General features: G+C 38.8%; 1 protein-coding gene across 1 annotated transcript in view; it reads left to right on the forward strand.

The window, feature by feature from the left end:
• Window positions 1-582: 582 nt before the first annotated feature.
• The window catches only part of LOC122548875 (ankyrin repeat domain-containing protein 12-like), a 29082-nt gene continuing 22365 nt past the window's right edge, over window positions 583-7299 (forward strand). Inside the window, exon 1 of the transcript XR_006311353.1 lies at window positions 583-616. The gene's annotated coding sequence lies outside the window, so the exon portion shown is untranslated. The remainder of the gene's footprint in view (window positions 617-7299) is intronic.

Consider the following 7299-nt stretch of genomic DNA (forward strand, 5'->3'; position numbering starts at 1 on the left):
ATTAGATGAATAGTCCAAAATTTGCCAGATAAAGTTTAAAGGAAATGTGTGAGACTATCTGTTTTGGTCGGTGAAATAAGAAAGGCAATTTATTATCTAAATAGCAACTTAAAAAATGAATTGGGGCTCAAATGTGGGAGTCATTGTTGATGACTGCAGAAAACTAGTATGTAGGTGCAGCAGTTAACAAAGAAGGCAAATGAATTTTGGCGTTTATTGTGAAAGGATTAGAGAATAGTGAAGCAATGTTGCAACTGTGCATGACATTAGTGCATATAATTTTAGTCCCCTTTCTAGAGGAGGGATTTTGTTGCATTGGAGATAGTTCATTGAAAGTTCACTAGATTGATTCTAGATGTTCTGCTTCCCTGTCCCATATCAGTTGAAGCATACACTCAAGATCACAGTATGGCTTTACCTCCTTCATCTTTATTCCGGGCCCTGGAGGGAGAGAGAACGATCACCCATGTGCACAGAGACATGAGTTCTTGGTACTTTCTTGAACAGCAGATTCTTAAGGAATTTTATAGTCAATTACCAGGGAGCAGCATCCAAATAAGGCAACATCTATTTTGATTGGGTGACCGTTACAATCAGCAAGCATCAACAGTAAAGAGTAAGCCATCTGGCATTATACAATGGATGTTCTTAACCTTGTTAACTGGCATTACATAATCGATGTTTTTCACCTCGTTAACTCACTACCCTTGCCTCTAGTACCTCATTGTTTACTGCAAGTTCTTATCTGGTCCAAGTCACGCTTTTGTCTTTTGTCAAGCAGCCCTAAACTTAACTCTTTCCCTACATGCTCATACCTTATACACTTTCTTACAGAGATGAGGGTTTTGTCTTATAAAGAGAGACTGGACACTTTAAGTCTGTACTCTGGAGTTTAGAAGAATGAGAGGAGATCTAATGGAGGTATATAAGATGCGAAACCGGTTGACAAAAGTTATTGTAGGGATGTTTCCTCTTGTGGGGCAATCTAGAATGACATGTCATAGTTTAAGGAAAAGGGTTAGTAGATTTAAATGAGATGAAGAATTAGTTGTCTCAAAGGGTCATGAATATATGGAATTCCTATCCCCAGAGGAGATGGACAGATCTGTAATTGGTAATGGGTTGATGCGTTGTGATGAGCGGGCAGGAAAGTGGAGCTGAGGCCAAGATTAAATCAGCCATGATCGTATTAAATCGTGAAGCAGGCTCAAGGGGCAGAATTGCCTAATATTCCTATTTCTTATGTATATGAGAGCAGTATCATTCTGCATCTTGAAAATCTCCATGATCTTCGTGTCTACATTCTAGCATCTTGTGCATGCCCAATTTTCATTGCTGTAGCTTTACCTCTAGACCCCAAACTAGCTTCCTATACCTCTCTGTCCTCCATCTTAATTTTAAGACTTTTTTTAACAACCTCCTGCTTTGCCAAAGTTTTAGTCAGCTCTCTTAGTATTTTTGCAGTGTTGTTGAGTGTCTACTTATCTGTGGCTTTACTTCAAGTGCTGTCTATAAATGCACATTCCTGTTTTAATGGTACTCTCAAAATGTGGGGAATTTTAACCTGGCAACAATTAAGGAATATTGATCTGTGTCCAGATCAAAAATTTATGCAACTTGGGCGAACTAAAAGTGTTATTTCTGAAATGTTTTTTTTTGTCATTGGTGAAAGTTATAGAATTGGAAGCCTTGTCAAAATAACCTAGGTGAATTGTTGCCATATATACTGCAGCCACACTGTATGGCCGTTCGGTTTTGATTCCAGCAGTAGGACCATCAATCAGGTGGATTGCTTTGCTCTCTGTTGACTGTCTTGAATTTTGTTCTTCAGCACTTGCTATTTTTCCATCACATTCCTAATTTGTGCCTTGTAAGCAGTGAAGATGACACTGATGATGAAGTAGAATATCTAATGTTCTTAATGTTTGTCCTGCTTGTAGTGTCTGTATTAGTATTGTTCACACAAGCTTCTAGTCAGTGACAGGGTCAGGGAGAGAAGAATGTCTTTTTCTACTGGAGATGTTTATTGCCTGACATTTGTATGGTGCTAGTGTTATCTGCCACCTGTAGGGACACTACATTGCCGTTGGGAAGATGCCCCAAGATCTTAACCCAGCAACAATGAAGGAATGGTGAATTTGTTCTATTTCAAACTGGTATGTGGTTTGGAGGGAAGCTCATAGATGGTGGTGTTCCCACGCATCTGCTACCCTTGTCATCCTAGTTGGTTGAGGTTATGGGTTTGAAAAATGTACTTAAAGGAACCTTCATGGATTACACTAGTGAATCTTATACATGATACACATTGGTGCCACTATGCATCGGTTGTGAGGGTGTGAATGTTGAAGATCATATATGGGGTGCCAGTCAATTGGGTTGCCTGGTAATGGTGAAGCTGCATTCATCTAGGCAAGTGGTATTTATTCCATCACACTTTTGATCTATGCCTTGTAGGTGGTGGAAGTGAGGACTGCAGATGCTGGAGATCCGAATTGAGAGTATGGTGCTGGAAAAGCACAGCAGGTCAGGTAGCATCCGAGGAGCAGGAGAATCGACGTTTCGGGCATAAGGTCGATTCTCCTGCTCCTCTGATGCTTCCTGACCTGCTGTGCTTTTCCAGCACCACACACTCAACCCTTGTAGGTGGTGAACGTGCACTGGGGAGTCTGAAGTAAGTGAATTGCCACAGAATTCCTAACCTTTAATCCTGATTTGTAAGTTTCTAGTCATTCGTAACCCTAGGGTAGTTATTGAGGTACTCCACATTGCCTGACATTCAATGATGTTACCAATGGTTAGATTCTCTCTTCTTTGGGATGATCATTGCTAAGCACTTGTGTGGTATAAATGTTTCTTGCCATTTACTATTCCAAAGAAGGATCACTGGACCCGAAGCGTTAATTATTGTTTTCTCTGCACAGATGCTGCCAGACCTGCTTGGTATCTCCAATTTGTTTTTGATTTATCAGTCTAAGCTTTGATGTAATCTAGATTTTGCTGCCAATGAGCATAAGCTGCTTCAGTATTTGAGATTTTTTGAATTGCATTATATTTTATAGTGAATGTGACTCAAAACAGATTTTAATTGATGTAACGTCACTTTAAAAAATGGATTATTTCATTGCAAATCTTTTACCCACTACATTTATAGTGACTGAATTACTTTTAAACTGTAGTCACTGTTTTTCTGGAAAATGTAGCAACTAGCTTGCTGATGCAAGAACAGCAATAAGATGAGTGAGTTGGCTGTGTTGATGTTTGAGTGAATGTTGACAATGCCAGCAGGAAAAGTACCAAGCATTCTCCCCCTTTAAAATTCACAAAGGGCTTGAGTTTGTCTCAGCTTCAGAAACTGTGTTCTGCAGAAAAGCATTAGCCTATGTTATTAAATACTCATATCAGGACGAGAATTCATAGTTCTCTGACTCTAAAAAGTGAGATTGCCACTGAGCTAAGCACTCAATGCATTTAGCAGGTTGCTTGTACTAATTGTTTAAAATGTACGAAATGATCTATTTCTATCTATCTCGGAATAGGGAATTTTATTTTGGTCAATTTGTTGAGCTCTAATCTTTCCATTTCAATTTATAATTCCTTTGAAATCGAGTATACGATTATAATATGTTACCAAAATACTGAAGAAACCAGATTTTTGGATTTACACGCAAAAGCCAACAGTGTTAAATAGTAACATGATACCAAAATTTAAATTGAAAACCAAAATTATCTCTACTGTAGAAAGTTGAATGAAATAAACACAAGCAGTAATGACTAAATAGGCTCAAAGAATAAGAAAGATGATTTCAAATAATATAAGCTTCTGCCTTTAAACTCAGTCCAGCCTTTAAACTCAGTCCAACCTTTAAACTCAAATTAGTCCAGTTTAATCTTTTACTCCAGCTATCAGTTTAGCCTTGTCAACATTCTGCACTGGAAGGTCATTCCTTTTCATTTTGTGATTGGTTATACAGTTCATTGCTCAGGTGTATGATAGATCCCTGTCAATCCAGCCCAATACGTCCTTCTGGTCTACATTTGGATGCTGCTGACAGTCCTGCGCCAACCCAGCAGATAAATTAGAAACTTGCTTGACCTGTATTCCATAACTCAACTCCTCTTTATAGAACTATCCAATTCTCTACAACATACTCTTTGTCTGAACACATTACTTAAGCATAGCAGGCTGGCTGTCTAGAGCTTTTAGTTCAGCTTTCTTATTTATGCTTTTCGACCTAATCCTACCAGTTATATAGAGCATTGCCTCACAATTGAAAATTATTTCTATAGTCTCCTTGGGGTTTTCTTGCTTAAAAGCCTGTAAGCAGGTCCAATCATTTGCTAGATTGTTTTATATCCTGCTTACTTTTAATTTTTGTATATGTATTTTTAGGTAATAACTTGGTTACTGTTACTTGAATAACAAGTGATGGTTTTGTAGTTAACTGACCTTTATCTTGTTTAAGCATAAGACTGCGCAGCTGGTTGTTTTGAAATTTGAAGCACTCCAAACTAAAAGAGGGCTACAAATGACCTTGTACGAACTTGCAATTTATGAACCCATCACAGGGCATACCTGGTAGATCATGACAAGAGAGATCTTGTCACAACAGTCCAAAAAGTGTATGGTAGCTCTTGGCAAGATACAGAGCAAATGCTGAGGAAATGTATGATGTTATAGCAATAATTTGGGCTTGTTCTCACTAGGATAGATGGTGCAGAGAAGATTATGATGTCTGTTTCTAGGCTTCTAAAGTTATTATGTCATGTAGATATTGATGCACACACTCCCCTTGTTCAGAGCAGTAGAACCCAAAGAAACAACTGCCACTACTAAAGGTAGTAAATTCAAAATTTAACTGCAGAAACATTTCTACGTAAAATTTAATGAAATGAGCAAATAAAGATGTTTTAATATTAATAGAGATAATACGTTGAGGAAAAACATAGAATGAGTAAATATACCTAATACAAAAGGCACTAGAGTCTGAAGAAACTGATATCTAAAGATTAATAAGTATTTATATGCTGCCAATCCTTTTGTTTTATCAAATTCCAAGAAACACATGTATACATGCAAAGCATTTGCTTGATATGTACTCTCTAGCAGTTTAGCTAGCACCGTTATCCAATATGTTTCTGGCTGCATATTGCCTGGATGTATGTTTGCTTGCTGGATATAGGTTTGTTTGCTTGGAAGGTTCGTTTCCAGACATTTCATCACACTATTAGGTAACATCTTCAGTGGGCCTCTGGATGAAGTACTGCTGTTTATTTCTGCTTTCTATTTATATGTTTGGTTTTCTCTGGGTTGGCGAGGTCATTTCCTGTGGTGATGTTATTTCCTGTTCTTTTTCTTAGGGGGTGGTAGATGGGGTCTAACTCTGTTTTTGTTGATAGAGTTCTGATTAGAACCTGAGCTACAAATCTTCTCAAAACTCGCATATTGCCTATATAAACTGGTAATTCAGTTCCCTGGGCTTTTTGGAAGATCTATGACTATAAATGAAAATTGTGATTTCATATTGGAATATATATTAATTTGATGCAAAAACACCACCAACACTCCAGTAGGGATTTTTTGCAGTTCAAATTTGGCTGTAGGCTGATTGAAAGTAAGCGTAAATAGGGTGTAACCAAAATAATAATGTGCCATTTAGATATGATTAAAATTTTAATTGCAACTTTTTCCTGATAAACACTTCTAAAATAGTGGGTTACTGTAAATGTATACATATTTAATTTTAAGTGATTAACCCTCCGAACCCAAGACAGTGCAGCATTCTTGATGTACTTAGTTACTATGAGTGAAATATTTTCAACAGAATTGGCCAAAACATTACAAATAGAGGTATGTTTTAAGTTTATTTTGGCCTGATACAAGTTTACAAAATTGATCACGTCTGAACTTTTCGTAAGCTTCGGTTTGTAAGAAAAGAAAACTTGAAACATTGAACATAGTATTCGCCTCATCCAGTAAACCTTTGCAAGTGGTCATTTATTCACTTGCACTCTCAAGTATATTCATTATATAAGTGAAAATCATACTGAAAGTCTAATATTTGTTGCAGTCTACTTAAACTAGGAGAAAGTGAGGACTGTATATGCTGGAGATCAGAGCTTAAAAATGTGTTGCTGGAAAAGCGCAGCAGGTCAGGCAGCATCATAGAACATAGAACAATACAGCACAGAACAGGCCCTTCGGCCCACGATGTTGTGCCGAACATTTGTCCCAGCTTAAGCACCCATCCATATACCTATCCAATTGCCGCTTAAAAGGTCACCAATGATTCTGACTCTGCCACTCCCACAGGCAGCGCATTCCATGCCCCCACCACTCTCTGGGTAAAGAACCTACCCCTGACATCCCCCCCATACCTTCCACCCTTCACCTTAAATTTATGTTCCCTTGTAACACTGTTGTACCCGGGGAAAAGGTTTCTGACTGTCTACTCTATCTATTCCTCTGACTATCTTATAAACCTCTTTCAAGTCACCCCTCATCCTTCGCCGTTACAATGAGAAAAGGCCTAGCACTCTCAACCTATCTTCGTACGACCTATTCTCCATTCCAGGCAACATCCTGGTAAATCTTCTCTGCACCCTCTCCAAAGCTTCCACATCTTTCCTAAAGTGAGGCGACCAGAACTGTACACAGTACTCCAAATGTGGCCTAACCAAGGTCCTGTACAGCTGCAACATCACTTCACGACTCTTGAATTCAATCCCTCTGCTAATGAACGCTAATACACCATAGGCCTTCTTACAAGCTCTATCCACCTGAGTGGCAACTTTCAAAGATCTATGAACATAAACCCCAAGATCCCTCTGCTCCTCCATCTCACTAAGAACCCTACAGTTAACCCTGTATTCTACATTCTTATTTGTCCTTCCAAAATGGACAACCTCACACTTGACAGGGTTGAACTCCATCTGCCACTCCTCAGCCCAGCTCTGCATCATATCTAAGTCCCTTTGCAGCCGAGAACAGCCCTCCTCACTATCCACAACTGCACTAATCGTCATATCGTTTGCAAATTTACTGACCCACCCTTCGACTCCCTCTTCCAAGTCATTAATAAAAATTACAAACAGCAAAGCACCCAGAACTGATCCCTGTGGAACTCCACTTGTAACTGGGCTCCAGGCTGAATATTTACCATCTACCACCACTCTCTGACTTCGACTGGTTAGCCAGTTTTCTATCCAACTGGCCAAATTTCCCACTATCCCATGCCTCCTGACTTTCCGCATAAGCCTACCATGGGGAACCTTATCAAATGCCCTACTAAAATCCATGTA

Source organism: Chiloscyllium plagiosum, chromosome 4 (genome assembly GCF_004010195.1).
Source record: "Chiloscyllium plagiosum isolate BGI_BamShark_2017 chromosome 4, ASM401019v2, whole genome shotgun sequence".
NCBI lineage: Eukaryota > Metazoa > Chordata > Chondrichthyes > Orectolobiformes > Hemiscylliidae > Chiloscyllium > Chiloscyllium plagiosum.